The sequence below is a fragment of the Schistocerca serialis genome, chromosome 5 (assembly GCF_023864345.2).
Source record: "Schistocerca serialis cubense isolate TAMUIC-IGC-003099 chromosome 5, iqSchSeri2.2, whole genome shotgun sequence".
NCBI classification, from domain to species: Eukaryota; Metazoa; Arthropoda; class Insecta; order Orthoptera; family Acrididae; genus Schistocerca; species Schistocerca serialis.
The window spans coordinates 198,542,484-198,563,260 of NC_064642.1; positions in this window are offsets into that span (position 1 = coordinate 198,542,484).

Consider the following 20,777-nt stretch of genomic DNA (forward strand, 5'->3'; position numbering starts at 1 on the left):
GTCTTCTGCGTTATGAAGAATTTCATATCCTTCATACTTAAAAATTATCGCTGTGGTGATAGCTACACACCGTGTAAATCCTCCGGCATCATTTTACTCGTTAGAGGCAAGCGACGCAAGTAAAACAGGTAGACAATATGGTGAACTTTGATCAAAGCTAGGACCATGTTCCAACTCTGATCAAAGGTGTCTTTGATAAAAGCTTACACAACGCACTATCGAAGAATTGACACAGCATAGACCTAATAAAAATAACTAGAACGCTCACTGGCGCTAGTGTAGCGTTCCCGTACTGAAACTGCCATTTGCAGGGCAACGCTGTGTTTGTACTTAGCAAATGACGTCAAGTATCTGATAAAACGTTGCATACACAATAACTTAACAGATACAAATAACTTAACTTTGTATCCCTATTAGAAACAACTGTGAGAATGAAATGGCTAATTCAGTTGTAGTGGAGATTAAAATTATTCAAGTCGAAGCTAGTTGAAGGAAAAATACTATAACATAGTGGAAACGATGGGGATAAAATTTTGCCGTACAAAGATAAATTAAAGATCGAAAATTAAACATGAAAGATGGACGCAGAGGGTGTGCCAGGTAGTGTTAAACAAGAAGCGAAAGAGAAAAGCATAGCGAATGATAAAATAATACCATTATCTGCTGCTTCGTAAGTTTCATACAATTATCTGTAATCGATATTTGCGACAAGTATTCGTACCTGTAAGAAACGAAATCTACGTTTTTGAACAGATATAACTTACCGCCATTTAATACAGATCTAATACAGATATCTAGAGAACGACATTAATTTGAGACATACTTAATTACTCAGTATGAGTTGAGAAGTAAACATACTTTTATTCTGTTATTCGGTTTTCCATCGTCGATTCTCGTACCCTTCAGGTCACTGGGCCAGTATTTACATTCGTTCCTGCAAATGTCAGCTTCAGTTCGGGAACAGTCACATCTCCGCTAAAGGAATGATAGGGTCTAGGACCAAAGTGCTTCGATCGAAGATATTTCTCATATAAATTTGACAGTGTAGTGCCTGCATTTCCTACACCTACAGACAGGATGGGTCAGACTGTGACTTGCCGATAACAGTAATTTTTGAGAATTGTACCGGGTGATCAAAAAGTCAGTATAAATTTGAAAACTGAATAAATCACTGAATAATGTAGATAGAGTGGTACAAATTGACACACATGCTTGGAATGACATGGGGTTTTATTAGAACCAAAAAAAAAAAAATTACAGAAGTTCACAAAAAGTCCGACAGATGGCGCCTCATCTGATCAGAATAGCAATAATTAGCATAACAAAGTAAGACAAAGCAAAGATGATGTTCTTTACAGGAAATACTCAAATGTTCACCATCATTCCTTAACAAGAGCTGCAGTCAAGGAATAATGTTTTGAACAGCACCGTAAAGCATGTCGGGAGTTATGGTGAGGCATTGGCGTCGGATGTTGTCTTTCAGCATCCCTAGAGATGTCGGTCGATCACGACACACTTGCGACTTCAGGTAACCCCAAAGCCAATAATCGCACGGACTGAGGTCTGGGGACCTGGGAGACCAAGCATGACGAAAGTGGCGACTGAGCACACGATCATCAAGAAACGACGCGCGCAAGAGATCTTTCACGCATCTAGCAATTTCTTTTTTTTTTTGTTTTAATAAAACCCCATGTCATTCCAAGCATGTGTGTCAATTTTTGCTCTGTATCTACAATATTCCGTGTTTTATTAAGTTTTCAAATTTATACTGACTTTTAGATCACCCGGTATTTTTCGGTAACTGTGATTTTTAGCTGCAATTTGTAACGACTTGGAAACGCTGTTCACGAATTCAAAACTTGTATCCTTCCACACACTACACTAATGTTAAAATGCGATTTCTGTGACTTCTGCGATTTGTCGCCTTAAATATTACACTGAGATTAGTCGCACTGGCAACCATAGCTGATAACTGATATTTCTGGCCAGGTGAACTGTTTCAGTGCCACAGAAGTGTTATTTTCCCTCCTCTAAAGCGTGCAAATTGGGTATTTCAGCAGTCTATCATTGAAGTAGTATGCAATTTAAAAGTAGTGACAAACAAATATGAAATAAACTGTGACTGAATAATGAAAAGTCCTTGCTAAAGCCGTTTCATACACTTAAATTTTTCTCCCAAGTAGTAAAATGGAAATGCCGTGTGGCTAGGGCCTCCCGTTGGGTAGACCGTTCGCCTCGTGCAAGTCTTTCGAGTTGACGCTACTTCGGCGACTTGCGTGTCGATAGGGATGAAATGATGTTAAGGACAACCTAACACCCTGCCCCTAAGCGGATAAAATCTCTTACCCAGTCGGGAAGCGAACCCAGGCCGTTAAGTATGACATTCCGTCACGCTGACCACTCAGCCACCAGGGGCGTACTCTCAAGCAGTTATTGATAAAAACTTGGTTACGTGTTTTACGGCTGATGATACGCAAATGAAAAGAGTGGGAAGTACAAATCTTCCATAAAAAGTTGACATCAAGAATAGTTTGAGTGTAGCATCTGAAGTACGCACACAAGTTTACCTGTCTATCGTAGCGCTATAAAAAATCGTAAGTTACGTAGTGGAACCCCATGCATTTTTTCGTAGTTTATGCGCAATAAATGCGTATAAAATGCATCAAATTACTCGTCGAAGCGCCGCGTGGGATTAGCCGAGCGATCTAAGGCGCTGCAGTCATGGACTGTGTGGCTGGACCCGGCGGAGGTTCGAGTCCTCCCTCGAGCATGGGTGTGTGTTTTTGTCCTTAGGATAATTTAGGTTAAATAGTGTGTAAGCTTAGGGACTGATGACCTTAGCAGTTAAGTCCCATAAGATTTCACACACATTTGAACATTTGAACTCGTCGAAGTCTTGCCTATTATCTAACGTTAGTTTTCTGAATTTGCCTTGCAGTTTTGGTTTGGATGATGGAAAATGTGCGAAGTGCGTTTAAATATGACACGAACATAAATAAGCTGCGCCGTAGGTCAGTCTATTACAGCAACCTTTATTCGGCATTTACATTCCTTGGCTTCGCCGAATCTCAATCGAATTATACCTTTCAACCTAACCTACACCTCGGGCTACTCTAAACACCTACCGATAAAACAGTTAAGGTAAAATTTTTCTCATCCGATTACCTTCTTAGTTCATTTCTTCGACCATAGTTAGGCTATACATCCATAGCGTCAGACACAAGTCAGAGGATCTTAGAATGAAGACCGGGCGTCTGTCAACAAATGGCACACGGCCTTGAATGTTAAATGCTGCTTTCGTTGCTGCTTTCGACCTCTAGCTGCGACTTGTTACTGAAATCGCAACCACAATCGACAGCGTGACGCAAGTTCTTAGTACGAACTTCGGAAAACAGATAGCATGCGACAATGAATATTAAATGCTACTTTTGGTTGCTGCTCGTGACGTTTAGTTGTGACGGAAATCGCAGCCAGGCACTGTAAGGCTGTTATTGTGAAAACTGTGACTTCTCAACCTCTGTGATCTGCAAAAGCTGCTCGATATCTTGCCCATCCCTCATCTACGGCCGGCCGAAGTGGCCGTGCGGTTCTAGGCGCTGCAGTCTGGAACCGCGAGACCGCTACGGTCGCAGGTTCGAATCCTGCCTCGGGCATGGACGTGTGTGATGTACTTAGGTTAGCTAGGTTTAACTAGTTCTGAGTTCTAGGGGACTAATGGCCTCAGAAGTTGAGTCCCATAGTGCTCAGAGCCATTTGAATCATTTGAACCTCGTCTACGTCCAATCTCTGCAAGCCAGGTGTATAGTCGTGGGTTCTTTTTATTGCACTACGTATTAGGTCTATTAATTCGGTGTTCTCCTTACGAAATATGGACCTTGTCGACGTGGGGTGGCTTGCGTACCTCAACAGTACTGATGGCCGTGAGCTGGGTGTAACCGTATGAGAATTGTATCTGTGGACAGGCCAGGCTAACATGTGGTTCCCGAAGAGAGACAGCACCTTTTCAATAGTTGCGTGGGCCTCGGCGATAACCTCATCTAGCCTTGCAACATGGGCTTGTATGTTGGTATTGCGAGTATCATGAATGAGAGATCTCGTGTTTTACGGAGAACTTTCGTATCATAATATTGACACAACTGGGCAACCTAATGATGTTCTAAAGGAACGAAACCGGTCGTGACACAATAAATGTGTATAATTACAACTGTGGGGTTCTCACTAATCGTGAATATTAACAGTCAGCTGTGGAACGCATCGAGGGGGTAGATGGCAACGCAACTTTTGAATTGTTGCAACATAATGAAAAATTTAATACACTGCCTGAGCAAATTTTTGAATAAAAATTTGTCCTTATTAAATATAACGACGGGGAACATCCTAAGGTAGGCAAGGATGAGTTAGTTTGGTAAAATAGAAAGAACTTCACATAGCTGTTCGTGACCATATACGTATATGTACCTTCAATTACAGTTCTGTTACGATCATTTAATTAAAAATGTGGACATAAATGTCACAATAACTGCTCTTCATGTTGGAAAAAAATCACCAACAACATACATCGCCTACAATCTAGAAATAACTGAATTCTGTTTGCTTTAATATAGAAATTTCATCTAAATGCGAGAATGCGAAGACTCACATTTGGAATTCACCTTTTGGCTCAAGGTTAAAATCATTCTTGGCTGAACTACATGAGTGCAAGAACTTCAAGTGCAAGAACTTCCTAGTCCTTAAATGAGGTTAGGGCAAACTTATTAAAGAAAAATATAATCAAAAATATTGGAATAAAAAAAATTGCTGATTATTAAAACTGAAATATATAATGTGGAACTGAAAGACAGGACCTCTGAAATACTAGTCCTATCGTTTGCATTCCAAAGCACATACCTATGAGTAACTTATCAAGCACTGCAACAAGAAGTAGTACTTAATTGTCCGTTGCTTGTGTGGGAAGTTGGCAGGCAGTCTAACTATGCAAGGACGAAGCTTTCGCCAATGCAACAACTTAGCGTCATGCCAGATGGAGCAGCTTCCCCATAATTCTTTGCCAGATGCCAAAGAAGAATGTGTCCCAACATTCTTGCTTGAAACAATTAATTTACATTGCTTCTCTGAAGAGTACTCATCCTTGATAGAAATGAAATCTGTAGTGTATCTGTGGAGAACTTTCTGTTTTTGCACCATTTTCTGAGATGCGCAAACTGTTGTAAGCCGGCCGAAATGGCCGTGCGGTTCTAGGCGCTGCAGTCTGGAACCGCGAGACCGCTACGGTCGCAGGTTCGAATCCTGCCTCGGGCATGGATGTGTGTGATGTCCTTAGGTTAGTTAGGTTTAACTAGTTCTAAGTTCTAGGGGACTAGTGACCTCAGAAGTTGAGTCCCATAGTGCTCAGAGCCATTTTTGAAACTGTTGTAAACAAATTACTTCGTATTTTTCAACAATGAGTTAAATGTGGCTTCAAGACCTGTCCAACTGTGTGTCATACGCATGTATAATGTGTCTGTAACATTTGTTATTATTTTTATTGAAAGTTTTACATACAAGAATTAATAACTTCGTTAATTTTTACTTTCTACTTTTTTTTAAATATGGTAATAATTTTGGTGAATACGTCTCCTTACATTATCATAATTAATATTTACAAAAAATAAAAACACATGCACTCATACAGTTATAATGTGAAAATGATATCGGAAACGCAAAAATAAATTACGTGATAATTATGACGGACTGTGCTGTGGTGTTACAACCTGTTCACATACTACTGCTGCTCGTCAATTCTGCAATGGCTATAGCAGTCTGTGTGTAATAGAGAGTTTTATCCAGACATGCTCATGCATTAAATAACCGTAGGTCTTTTCGTAAAATTTTCTCTGAAATAAAGTTGTAATATATTGTTCAAGTACGAGTATCTGTCAAAAGTTATGGTTTGGTGAAAAAATATCGGGCCAATAATTAATGCTGCACACCACACCCCTTTTTTCACTGCATGCAGTGGCACCTTATGTAACGGATGACGATTTTCATAATTTTCAACATCAATTCTTTCGACAGTTCACGTACGCCGATAAAGGCAACGATCCTCATCAGAACAAAAAAAGACTGCACTAGCGTTGTACGTGAAACACATTGCTGTGCCTTATATTCTGCTGCCCACTTTTAACCTATATAAAGAAAAGAGGAGGCTCTTTACATAAGATCTTCAAATTTGGATGAAGTTCTGTTTTGAATAAAGCGTCCAAAACATAGACTTTCATGAAGGAACTGTATTCCAATATATCCCTCTAAACGAAACACAGACAGCTCGTCTTTCTGAAAGAAGCTTGTGTACGAAGCCTTTCCATTCCCTTATATTCCATCAACACTATAAGTAGTTCGCTTTGCACCCTATATAGTAGGAGAATTACACCTGAAACTGCTCAGTTTGGCGTTGGTACCGACGCTATCCAACAAGTCATTGACATATTACGTGAAAGGAATGGTCCACTCGCATTTCGTTGCAGCATCCAAAACTACCGGTATGGTAGTCAATATCTCTTCTACGAGACTGTCGTGTTGTGCTCAGCCTGCCAACAAAGAAAGGAAGATTAGACTTCGATCTTCAGTGAAGTCATTAAGGATAGAGTTCAAGCTCAAACTGGGCAAGGAAACCGCCCCTCCATTTGGACGGGGGGGGGGGGGCGGGGGCGGGGGGGGGGGGGGGGGGTGGCATCAGCTATCTCTACATCCGAAATGCGTAATCTGTTTGAGGACATCTGGCTAGGGGTGAAAAAGGCTGCTTCCGAATTCCGTCCGACGTCTTAAGCAATGGTGCCCGTACAAAAATAGTATGAGACGAGTCTCTCTCTCTCTCTCTCTCTCTCTCTCTCTCTCTCTCTCACGGGCCGGCCGCGGTGGTCTAGCGGTTCTAGGCGCTCAGTCCGGAACCGCGCGACTGCTACGGTCGCAGGTTCGAATCCTGCCTCGGGCATGGATGTGTGTGATGTCCTTAGGTTAGTTAGGTTTAAGTAGTTCTAAGTTCTAGAGGACTGATGACCACAGATGTTAAGTCCCATAGTGCTCAGAGCCATTTGAACCATTTGAACCATTCTCTCTCTCTCTCTCTCTCTCTCTCTCTCTCTCTCTCTCTCTCTCTCTCTCTCTCTCTCACACACACACACACACACACACACACACACACACACACACACAGCTACGAAATTCACGTACTGTGACAGACTGAGCATTGACAGTAAAACCTAGAAAGTAAGGGAAGGATTAAAATAATACAGCCGAGATCTGTGGCTGGCTGAGTGCTGGAATAAAGGGAATGAACTAGTCACTCTGCAGCTTGTGAATATCTCCAGCCCAGAAGCTTAAGCCGGACTCCTGACACATCACGACACTCCTTGACTGCACCCGTCTCGCCATCAGCTAAAATAGAAGAGGCCAGATCCCCACCGAAATTCGCTTCTGTCATCTCAACACAATATAAAATGCTTTCAGTTAAAATGTGACATACATTGATTTGCACGCTATAGGCATCGCAAGCTGGGGGAGCATCTCGTTGGGATAGGAAGCCGTGCTTATGGGACAGTGCACAATTTGGAGGCGGGTCAGGTCAGTTGTTCCTGCCTGTGTGACCAGCAGGTGGTTCGCCATAGCCAAATAGTTGGCTTCTTCAATTGCAGCGTCTTGTCCCAAACTGATGGCCACTCCTCACCTCACAACTACGTCGCTCTTTGACTCTACAGTGAATTGATAGCTTGTAGGTGAATAGGGGAATTTCACATTGTGTCATGGGATGTTGCCTGCAGACCTGCTTGGCAGGTTGGCGTGATTGAACATTTCCCCAGATGCACATATGCCCTCGGACCTAGCAGAATGATACTTGGTTCCCCCGGTGTCGAAGAAAGTACAGTTCGTAACGTACGAGCTGGACCATTTTCTCTTCTGGGTGCTGGATGAAGTGTATGGCACGAAGAGAACGGCGGAGATGAGAAATGTTTGCCCTGTAGACGCCTCATCTGTTCCATTGCCTTCAGGGTCGCAGTAAATGCAGTATATCGATGAGGAAGGCTGTATATGTCCGTGACTTTTACGATGTCACGTACGAATGACGCAAATAATTACTCAATTTCGCAGAAAGCAGCCTATTGAAATCATCCAAGAAGAAAAAAAAATAGGGGCAGCGTCTGACTGAGCCGAGACCTGCTAACTATAAATCAACGGGACGAAAGTAGTACAGCTGAAAGTGACTTGTACGACTAGAACGATAATTAACGACTCATTAGAGTGTAGGATTTGCATTCGACTGTTGTAACCGTTACGTTTGACCATCACCAGCGTCTAAAGGCTACGCAGGCTATTGGAGTAGAAAGTGTGTAAGGCGTAATTGATTGGAATAATCACATGCTGCCTAGACCAGCAGCTGTGCTATTATTATACTGGAGCGTGTCTGCTGTCGGCAAGAACATAAGCACTGTCGTAAAGAGCGGGAAACCTGGACGCGGGCGTTACAATAAGGCGACTGGTCCAGATCTGAACAGGCAGCTCCTCAGGCGTGCACGCGCTACCAGGCCAACACGTGTGCAACAGCGACAGCGTTGCGAAAAGGCGAACTGCGATTAGAAAGGAAGTCCGCGGCAGTATCTAACGAAGTATCACCCTATGACATTCACTTCTATCTCTACCAGAATTGTGGGGCGCAAGCTGTAAGTTCCATTATAATGCGCTATTTGAACAAAACGGGCCTTTCCACAACAACAAGCATGCATTACTAAAGTACCTATTATCCGAAATATAATCGCGTTGCTCGTACGTAACATCTTAGAAGCCGTGGACAGATAAATCTGGAAATTATCTCCACTTGCCAAAAGCTGATTATTAATTGCGCCATCGACATCTAATAAGGAAATACATACCTAAGAGTCTTGCAACTACACTGAGAATTTCATGATAGAGTGGGCTACTCGAGTTGGGACAATAGTTAAGGCATCGGACGGAATTCAGGAGCAACTGAGTTCATATCCACTAAACAGATTTCCTTCGAGAAGTAGTTCGGATGGAGAGATCATGGTTTCTTTAAAATAAATCACGCGACCGATTTCCTTCGTCATCCCTGTTCAATGTGAGTTTGAGCTCTGCCTCTGATGACTTTGACGTTGACGAAACGTTAAACTCTAATCTGCTTTCCCTTCTTGACAGAGTGGACACGACGCTGTATTCTCGCAGCAGAGACATTCAGTAAAACAGTAGTAATGGTGGATGGGCCCCAAGAAGGTGTGATAGCAGCGTTCAGTTCACGAAGTATGTCAATGACTTCATGGCTAGTGTTAGTGTTGACACCAGTTCCAGTTAGATTTCCCCAAAATGTAATCCAGCGCGAGCGTGGTAATCTAGCTCCAAATGTGGCAAAAACGTCATGTTGAATTCTACATGAGAAAAAACGACAGATTATGATTCTCTAATGCAATAGATAGCAGCGTTCAGTTCACGAAGTATGTCAATGACTTCATGGCTAGTGTTAGTGTTGATACCAGTTCCAGTTAGATTTCCCCAAAATGTAATCCAGCGCGAGCGTGGTCATCTAGCTCCAAATGTGGCAAAAACGTCATGTTGAATTCTACGTGAGAATAAACGACAGATTATGATTCTCTAGTGCAATACTGGGTAACTGCAGTTTGTAAAAGGTTTTATTTACAAACAGTTGCAAGGTCTATAACGAAATAATGCTCAGCCTCGTGAGACATCGGGACGAATAAACGCTCCCTTTGCTTTTAAGTTTAAGGATCTGTATTTATTCTTAGCTAGAACCAAGTATCGGTTAAGGACTTTTCCCTTCGTCGGTGAATGAGATGTTTATGGCCCTTAAACCTATCTTTATAGCATTTGTAGATTTAGAGAAACCCTAATTGACGAAAATACCCTAATATTCTGAAGGTAGCCTGGATAAAATTCAGGGCGCCAAATGTTATTACTACTTGTACAGAAACCAGGCTGCAATTAAAAGAGTCAAAGGACATGAAAGGGACGCAGTGTTTGAGAAGGGAGTGAGACAAGGTTGTAGCATATCCCCGATATTAATCTGTACATTAAACAAGCAGTAATGGAAACGAAGGTGAAATGCCGGAATAAGGTTAAAGTTTAGGGACAAAAAATAAAAACTTTAACTCTGATGTTTCCCAGTGACATTATATTTCCGTCAGAGACACCTAATCACTTGGAAGAGTATCTGAAAGGAATGAATAGCGTTTTGAAAAGAGATTATAAGGTGAATAACACCAAAAATACGAGGCTAATGGAATGCAGTCAAATGAAGTCAGGCGATGCTGAGGAAATTAGATTAGCAAATAAGACTATGAAATCAGTAGACAGTTCCATATTTGGGCCGTAAAGTGACTGAAGACGGCCAAAGTATACAAATAGTATATACGATGCGGAAAAGAATCACAAGAAAAACTTTTTTTTTTTAAAAAAAAGAGAAGATTGTTAACACTGGTTATAAATTTAAACGTTAGGAACTTTTTCTTCTAAAGCTATTGGTCTGAAGAGTAGCCTTGTACGTAAGTGTAAGTGGACAATAAGCAGTTCACAAACAAAGAGAATAGAAGCTCTTGACACCTGGTGCCGCAGAAGAAAATTAAAGAGTAAATGGGTTGATAGGATAACTAGCGAAGAGGTAGTGAACCAAATTGGGGAAAAAATAAAATTAATAGCACGACCTGACTGCAGGAAGGAATCGGTTGATAGGACACATCCTGAGGCATCAAGGAATTTTGTAATGGATCCAGGTGTGGCAGGGGGAGTGGGTAGAAGTTTTAGAGAGAGACCAAAGGTTTGACTACAGTGAGCAGATTCAAGCGGATATAAATTGCACTAATTGTGCAGAGATGGAAAGACCTGCTCAGAATAGACCAAACTGGAGACCTGAATCAAACTAGTCTTTGGACTGAAGACTAACAATAACTCTAACCACTATTTCTACAAATACTCAAATCACATTACACAGTCTGTAGCGTGTTTGCTGTTTTAGTACACAAAATTTCTATCCCACCACTATGCGCAAAATTTATACAACATTTTGAAGATGCCTTTGTTAACATCACATACACATTTTTAAGTCATCAGGCTTTAGACCGAAGTTGATGCTTTCTGCCATATAAACAACTAAGCTCCAAATACATATTTCAATCTGCCACCTTTCATTCGGTTTGATCTGCATACCAAGGGTATATCGATTCTTTCTCTGTTTGGTGTTTGTATAAAAATGCTCTTTTTGCTTATAACTCCAAAAACTGGAATTCCTTATTCAGAAGTAATTAAAGAAGTACCCATTTGTTTATGTACCGTACGAGAAGTGCAGTGTGGTATATGCTGGCTAGATTTTAAAAAATAATTTTAAATACTAAGCACTGTATTCTAAACGTGTAGGTAAGCTAAAAGTTAGTGCCAGATCACAATCATTTGAACGAAAAATGAAAGCAAACAGATAACAGGCAAAGCTCAGTTCGGAAATTTTTACCTGAGAACGACTGAAAGTTCAACTTCTCTCCCTGCAGTTTTTTGTTGTCCCCGCTGAAGTTGTCAAATATATCTCCAAGACAGGCAATGTCAAAACGTCACAGCTCGATTGAATCACAAAGACTTAGGCCAACCGAAAGAAAAAACTTGACTATTGTATCATAAAAATAATAGAAACAGGTAAAACATTTTCCTCTTGGTAGCCACTTTCTCTGGCCCCGTGGTTTTGTTGTTTAAAGGAAAATTGGCGCAGTATTATTAGTGTCTTGTTCAGGGAATAATATGAATTTGTTTGTTAAATTGTATTTATTGTGTACGACAAAATCCGTTCAAATAATCTCTGCATTCTTAGCGAGTTACCCCTGATCTGATTAAAAGCCTAGTGAAGGCGTATATATATGTATATTAGTTTATTTATTCAAGTCTGACTTTCACTATTTGTTTTATCTAAGGTTGCGAGCTGCATTTATCTTGCTAAAGCGATTCTATCCTGCCCAACGCCCGAGGTCTAAGTTATTGCCGCAGGAGCGCTTTGCTGCGTCCTCTGTCATGCCTAGCAAAAGTTGAGTAGTTGTGTTGCTCCTCGGAGCTATACCTGGGTTGAGCGACTGCCGCCAGGGTTGTAGGCTGTGGAGTTTAGAGGGATTAACTCATGAACTTTTGTAAATTACTTACTGCTCATAAAAGAAGTGTGTTCAAATACTCTAGTAACTATTCTTCATAAAATCGGTTGTGCTCTGTATTTGGCAAACGTAGTTTCCCTTTAGTGAAAGATTCAAATTTCATTCTTACTGTTCATAAACTCAGATGCTTTGTGTTTACTGGATACTGATTTCTTTTGCTTATATTGGTAAATTTCAGTAGTTGGTCACTTTATATGTCACTAAAATGCGGATGGTTTTCATGTTGTTATTAATCTTGAATTTAATTAATCAGTATGTTTTTCTTAAATAAATGTTAATTTGGTGAAAACGACGAACTATCTGATGGGTCTTCCTTCCACGAGTTGATGTTTGACCCTTTCCTATGCTGAACCTGTTACCTGGGTATCAACCTGGAAGGCGTCATAGTTTCATTTGGAAACGTCCTTTCGTGTGTGACAATGGTAGTTGTCCGTTACAGGTGAAGAGATGAATCCATGTTTCAAGAATTCATTAAAATACTAAAGACACTTCTTTTCCTGTTTCTCAGACACTTTGAGAATCTTTCTCCCCGCGAACCATTCGCAACTGGAACAGGAAAAGGGGAAAGTGGCAGTATACACAAAGTACCCTCCGCCACGAACTGTAAGGTGGCTTGCGGAGTTTCCAAAATGCACTGGTTATGGTGAGTAGACGGCACAGATTTTCACCATGCTCTGCCAAATACAGGATAACGTATCACAAGATTCCGGTGGTACATCTACTCGCAGAGGTCCAGTTTGGGCTGTAGTAATCGTATGGCAGCGAAAATTTGTAGACAGTCTAATGCGATAATGGGGAACCGATTTACGCTGGAAAAAATTAGTTCCAGTTTTGGCCACCAGGTGCGAATCTGGCGCTGTAAATGCAAGAAAGCCGCGCGGAGTAACCGCGCGGTCGGGACGCCTTGCCACAGTTCGCGCAGCTTCGCTCGCCGGGGGTTCGAGTCCTCCCTCGGGCATTGGTGTGTGTGTGGTCCTTAGCGTAAGTTAGTTTAAGTCTGATTAAGTATTGTGTAAGCCTAGGGAACTTACCACAGATCTCCAAAATAGAAAACATATATAATGCAAGGAAGACGTATAGAAATGTTTCCATATGTAATGAATTAGGAACGGGACGTGGACAGAAAACATCACATAAGTGAGAATAGCATAATGTTGATTTTATTATTAACCGCCCCTTACACTGTTTGTTCAGTTTGACCAAGGCTTACATGATGAGATAATGTACAGCACCAAATCTGCACCTGGCGGCCACAGCTAGTACTAATTTCCCTCCCCCCAGAGTAAATCGGTTCCACACTAACGCATTAGACTACGATAATACAGTCCACACGCGACCTCCATGTGTATCTCCACTTTAATTACAAACACTCGGTAAATTCTGCTTCAGTACTCTCGCAACTGTCACTTCATTGATGCTAAATGGAGAGTGTATGAAGAATTCAGAGAACTTTGCTCGAGTCTGAGCTCCTCCACGTCGAGTGCACGTACTGTGTCCTAGACAGTAAACCTTCTTATATTACAGAGGCACATAGAAAGAAAACTATTAATTCTTATTAAATTGCATCAATTTTAATTATATATTTCAGCTTCATAACACTCAAATTTTATCATTACCGATGTCGACTTATTACCAAGTCATTTGATAATAACTTGCAACTATTCAAAACTGATGATGATGAGGTCCCATACTCCGAGGAGCGTAGGGGACGATGCGGGAGACCCGCACCGTCATACTAGGCAAGGTCCTAGCGGAGACGGTTTGCCATTGCCTTCCTCCGACCGTAATGGGGAATGATGATGATGAAGACGACACAACAACACCCAGTCACCTCGAGGCAGGAAAAATCGAACCCGGGACCCCGTGCGCGGCAAGCGAGAACGCTACCGCAAGACCACGAGCTGCGGGCATTCGAAACCGATACTTATACCATTTATGTGACCTGACGGTAAAGTATATAGCAAACATTTTTTGTAAGACAGTTACTGTGTTTCTCTAGGGAAATATGCCTACCCTGTGCATTTAAAAATATTTTCATATCTATGTAGGCTGTCAGAAGTGCAGGTACAGATATTACGATCACTGGTAGCTTCATATGTACCCACTTCAGCTATCGAACTGTCCTCCTACGAACACATCACATAATTTACTATGTGATGTTTTCTGCACGGTAGTAACTTTGCCTCGAAGTGGCTTATGCCTGCCAGTACAGACTAACTGGTTTGCGTCCACTAGTTCGCACTTCTCTATCTGAAGTACTGCCCAGGAAAGATAAACATTAATGGCTTACCTGTGACAGTCATACTTGGAGGTACTAACCAATCTAAAAACATACTACTCGTAATAACTATAAACAGAAGTCTGCAAATTAAGTAAATACCGATGAAATGTTCTTCAGTATATATTGTCCTCACTCATCAATAGAAATATCTGCACTTGTACTCCTAACACCCTCTGTATATTATTTAAGTGGTTCTGATCTCATTTTTAAGCTGGACGGTAGTCTTAATCAAGAATATTGGATTCATCTGTCATGTATTTACGAACAAATACCTAGCAAATTGCTGCGCGGGATTAGCCGAGCGGTCTAGGGCGCTGCAGTCAAGGACTGTGCGCCTGTTCCCGGCGGAGGTTCCAGTCCTCCCTCGGGCATGGGTGTGTGTGTTCGTCCTTAGGATAATTCAGGTTAAGTAGTGTGTAAGCTTGTTCCCGGTGGAGGTTCGAGTCCTCCCTCGGGCATGGGTGTGTGTGTTTGTCCTTAGGATTATTTAGGTTAAGTAGTGTGTAAGCTTAGGGACTGATGACCTTAGCAGTTAAGTCCCATAAGATTTCACACACATTTGAACATTTTTGAACCTAGCAGATTAACTTCACGTACATTCCGCCTGTTAATCCCTAAAAGAACTGTCAACAAAGAGAACGTCCACCCCCACAGCCCCCTTTTCTTTATAACGTTCCCCTGCTGCTCCATTTCGTTCTACCATCACCCTGTGCAGTGAACCCTGCCCCCTCCCCCCTCCGCCCTCAGGAGGGGGATGAGGTGCGTTAGCTCCCCGGTTGTAAATGGCTGAATTAACCAACGCCTCTGAGACACAGTGTCTGTTCCGTAGAGCTGTAGACGGCAGAATCTCTTTAAATTTTGTACTCCAAGAGTACAAGTATGTAATAAATGGATTTCAGTAAAGTATACGTTTGATACAAAGCCGTTTCTGTAACTCAAAAACGGGAGAAGTCCTCACTAACTTAAAAATAAAGCTCAACTAGAGGCCACAATACACGTGGCATACCACTTCTTAACATACTTGGGCTCGCTGTATTAAGGGACATATAAGAAAAAAATTGGCTGTAAACGAACTCCGAAGTTCTGACACACAGTAACCGAACCAGCTCATCGGTCGTTAATGATATACAGCGACCGCATGCTTCGTTTGACGTTGTCCGTACTCATTAGATGCACAGACGTACCGCGACACGCGAAGTGACAGATAGCACCGCGCTTATAATAAGGCGCCGTGTCGCTACTAAAAGAAAAAGGTGAGAGCACAACATTTTGTGTACTGGACCGCGGGCACATTTCGCCGAGGAACCAGCGAGGCGTGAACGAGCGATACGACTTCTGCGATACCGGCGCGGCGGAAGCGACGTCTGCGCCAGACTGTCATTCTGACCTTTCCATCGCGGGCCGTGTCGCAAGCGCTTTAAATCAACATTCCTCCTACGCAAGACCAGTAATGTCACGGCTCGTTACGACATACGGCTCCCGTTCCGAACGCTGCATTGCACCACTGCCCACGCTTTGACCCTACGCTACGCTTTTGCTAACCCCATACACTGCGCCTAGTCTAGCATGTGTTCAGATATTAATAGCCACGTTTCCTCCATTAAAATGCACACAACGGAGTAAAAAACGGTGAGCTACGCTACTGACATTAATTATGCAGAAAAGGATGTAGAAAGTTCTCCTTAAATGGGCAACGTGTTTACGTAATGATTTCTCGTAGAACGGCACGGCACACCCACGGCGAGCAGTGGGTGGTGCCCGGGAACATCAAAGGGAAAGGTAAAGTAAACATGATGCGACATTAACGTCTAACAAACCCCAAAGGCACGCCAGCCGAAAGGTTTTCTTCTGGACTCGTGCAGATTTGTGACTGTTGCTGTCAAGCCAGTGGGTGGGCCGCGCAGAACGTACGACTCATAAACACATATAGGACTTGGTGCTGCGTTTGAGTAGTTGTCACTGCTGTGCAGAAAGTCTGCAGCAACGATCGACAGAACCTCGCCACGGTTTACGTTCACAAAGATTTGTAAAACGAAAAACTGATGTCAGGTAGTCATTAGAAGGAACACTAGTCCATGGAGCAGCCAGGAGCGGCAACTGTGACTACTGCATTACTAGTGTGATGCTTAACAAACCTGTATCCTACATCTACATTTATACTCCGCAAGCCACCCAACGGTGTGTGGCGGAGGGCACTTTACGTGCCACTGTCATTACCTCCCTTCCTGTTCCAGTCGCGTATGGTCCGCGGGAAGAACGACTGCCGGAAAGCTTCCGTGCGCGCTCGAATCTCTCTAATTTTACATTCGTGATCTCCTCGGGAGGTATAAGTAGGGGGAAGCAATATATTCGATACCTCATCCAGAAACGCACCGTTACGAAACCTGGACAGCAAGCTACACCGCGATGCAGAGCGCCTCTCTTGAAGAGTCTGCCACTTCAGTTTGCTAAACATCTCCGTAACGCTATCACGCTTACCAAATAACCCTGTGACGAAACGCGCCACTCTTCTTTGGATCTTCTCCATCTCTTCCGTCAACCCGATCTGGTACGGATCCCACACTGATGAGCAATACTCAAGAATAGGTCGAAAGAGTGTTTTGTGAGCCACCACCTTTGTTGATGGACTACATTTTCTAAGGACTCTCCCAATGAATCTCAACCTGGTACCCGCCTCACCAACAATTAATTTTATATGACCATTCCACTTCAAATCGTTCCGCACGCATACTCCCAGATATTTTACAGAAGTAACTGCAACCAGTGTTTGTTCCGCTATCATATAATCATACAATAAAGCATCCTTCTTTCTATGTATTCGCAATACATTAATTTGTCTGTGTTAAGGGTCAGTTGCCACTCCCTGCACCAAGTGCCTATCCGCTGCAGATCTTCCTGCATTTCGCTGCAATTTTCTAATTCTGCAACTTCTCTGTATACTACAGCATTATCCGCGAAAAGCCGCATGGAACTTCCGACACTATCTACTAGGTCACTTATATATATTGTGAAAAGCAACGGTCCCATAACACTCCCCTGAGGCACACCAGAGGTTACTTTAACGTCTGTAGACGTCTCTCCATTGACAACAACATGCTGTGTTCTGTTTGCTAAAAACTCTTCAATCCAGCCACATAGCTGATCTGAATTTCGTAGGCTCTTACTTTGTTTATCAGGCAACAATGCGGAACTGTATCGAACGCCTTCCGGAAGTCAAGGAAAATAGCATCTACCTGGGAGCCTGTATCTAATATTTTCTGGGTCTTATGAACAAATAATCTGAGTTGGGTCTCACACGATCGCTGTTTCCGGAATCCATGTTGATTCCTACAGATTAGATTCTGGGTTTCCAAAAACGACATGATATGCGAGCAAAAAACATGTTCTAAAATTCTACAACAGATCGACGTCAGAGATATAGTGCTATAGTTTTGCCCATCTGCTCGACGACCCTTCTTCAAAACTGGGACTACCTGTGCTCTTTTCCAATCATTTGGAACCTTCCGTTCCTCTAGAGACTTGCAGTACACGGCTGTTAGAAGGGGGCAAGTTCTTTCGCGTACTCTGTGTAGAATCGAATTGGTATCCCGTCAGGTCCAGTTGACTTTCCTCTGTTGAGTGATTCCAGTTGCTTTTCTATTCCTTGGACACGTATTTGGATGTCAGCCATTTTTTCGTTTGTGCGAGAATTTAGAGAAGGAACTGCAGTGCGGTCTTCCTCTGTGAAACAGCTTTGGAAAAAGGTGTTTAGTATTTCAGCTTTACGCGTGTCATCCTCTGTTTCAATGCCATCATCATCCCGGAGTGTCTGGATATGCTGTTTCGAGCCACTTACTGATTTAACGTAAGACCAGAACTTCCTAGGATTTTCTGTCAAGTCGGTACATAGAATTTTACTTTCGAATTCACTGAACGCTTCACGCATAGCCCTCCTTACGCTAACTTTGACATCGTTTAGCTTCTGTTTGTCTGAGAGGTTTTGGCTGCGTTTAAACTTGCAGTGAAGCTCTCTTTGCTTTCGCAGTAGTTTCGTAACTTTAATGTTGAACCACGGTGGGTTTTTCCCGTCCCTCACAGCTTTACTCGGCACGTACCTGTCTAAAACGCATTTTACGATTGCCTTGAAGCCGGCCGGAGTGGCCGAGCGGTTAAAGGCGCTACAGTCTGGAACCGCACGACCGCTGCGGCCACAGGTTCGAATCCTGCCTCGGGCATGGATGTGTGTGATGTCCTTAGGTTAGTTAGGTTTAAGTAGTTCTAAAATCTAGGGGACTTATGGCCACAGCAGTTGAGTCCCATAGTGCTCAGAGCCATTTGAACCATTTTTGATTGCCTTGAATTTTTTCCATAAACAATCAACATTGTCAGTGTCGGAACAGAAATTTTCGTTTTGATCTGTTAGACAGTCTGAAATCTGCCTTCTATTACTCTTGCTAAACAGATAAACCTTCCTCCCATTTTTAATATTCCTATTTACTTCCATATTCAGGGATGCTGCAACGGCCTTATGATCACTGATTCCCTGTTCTGCGCTTACAGAGTCGAAACGTTCGGGTCTGTTTGTTATCAGTAAGTCCAAGATGTTATCTCCACGAGTCGGTTCTCTGTTTAATTGATCGAGGTAATTTTCGGATAGTGCACTCAGTATAATGTCACTCGATGCTCTGTCCCTACCATCCGTCCTAAACATCTGAGTGTCCCAGTCTATACCTGGTAAATTGAAATCTCCACCTAAGACTATAACATGCTGAGAAAATTTATGTGAAATGTATTTCAGATTTTCTCTCAGTTGTTCTGCCACTAATGCTGCTGAGTCGGGAGGTCGGTAAAAGGAGCCAATTACTAACTCAGCTCGGTTGTTGAGTGTAACCTCCACCCATAATAATTCACAGGAACTATCCACTTCTACTTCACTACCTAACTTCTATCCTAACGAAAGATGGTTTTGTTCGGTACTGACCCATTTAGTACTCCCTCACGAAAGGGCAATTTTGAGACTCTTGATGCATGCCCCAAGTACAGAGCAACAAATCGCGAAGCATGACAGAGGTTCAACAAAAAAATGGTTCAAATGGCTCTGAGCACTATGGGACTTAACATCTTAGGTCATCAGTCCCCTAGAACTTAGAACTACTTAAACCTAACCAACCTAAGGACATCACACACATCCATACCCGAGGCAGGATTCGAACCTGCGACCGTAGCAGTCCCGCGGTTCCGGACTGCAGCGCCTAGAACCGCAAGACCACCGCGGCCGGCGCAGAGGTTCAACATACATCATTCTAAAGCAACATATTATCATCATCGGACGTTCGATATTCCAAGGTTGAATAAAGGCCTCCCACAGATTTCTCCAGCATTAAGGTCATCACCTACATCGATGCTTGTCGCTCCTCACTGTGTTTTATGAGAGCTACTCGACTTCAGTCAAGTCGCCGCTATCGTCTTTCCTTACCTCTTGGAATTCAGCAAAGTTGTTATGAGAACGTAGTTGTTCTCGGCGAATTCTAGGATAAATGTTTATCGGCTTTCTTGCCACGTTAGATGTATAATCTGAAGCTTTCAACGACTTCCTGTCCCATCACTCCCAGATGAAAACTGGCGTACTAAAATACCGTGCGGTACCTTGACATGTAGTTGGTCGAATCATGTTATAGAGACATAACGAATTCACCAGACTTCCGTACGCTATTGGAGATAACATCAATGTCTGTGATGGAGGAAAATTAGTAGCGACGCTAATTCCTTTAGATGATAGGTAACTAAATTTCTTGCTCTATGGCGCTTCCACGCATCTCTAAGGTACAGCCTCTGTTCTGGTTACAGTTGCTGCTGCACATTCCGATTTCAGTGGCTTCTTTGATCACAGAATCCCAAAGAGTACATTCATGGGACAGGATTTTCATTACATCAGTCACAATCTTACGTTGTTTCTCAGGCTGTCTCATTTAGCCTCTAACGAAAACAGTGTCGTTACTAATGATCCTCCATCACAGGCATCGACATAACCTCTGGTAGCATGTGGAAGTTCCTCGACTTCATGATGTCTCCATGACATGATTCGCATCAACTACTGGCGAAAGTACCACACAGTCTGTTAGTGCGAGAGTTAGCTCGTAACGATGATGACGCAGGACGTAGCTGATAATTTTAGAACACAAAGCAATCTGACGCCGAAAGACAACCGAGAATGTTGTCCAAAGACCTTTTTTGGTCCATTTACTTTCCATTTGCTTGGCTAAATACCTACCCACCTTCACCTGGTATTCGTTGCAGTCATAATTACGTGTTCCTTTCCAGTCTACGGCGGG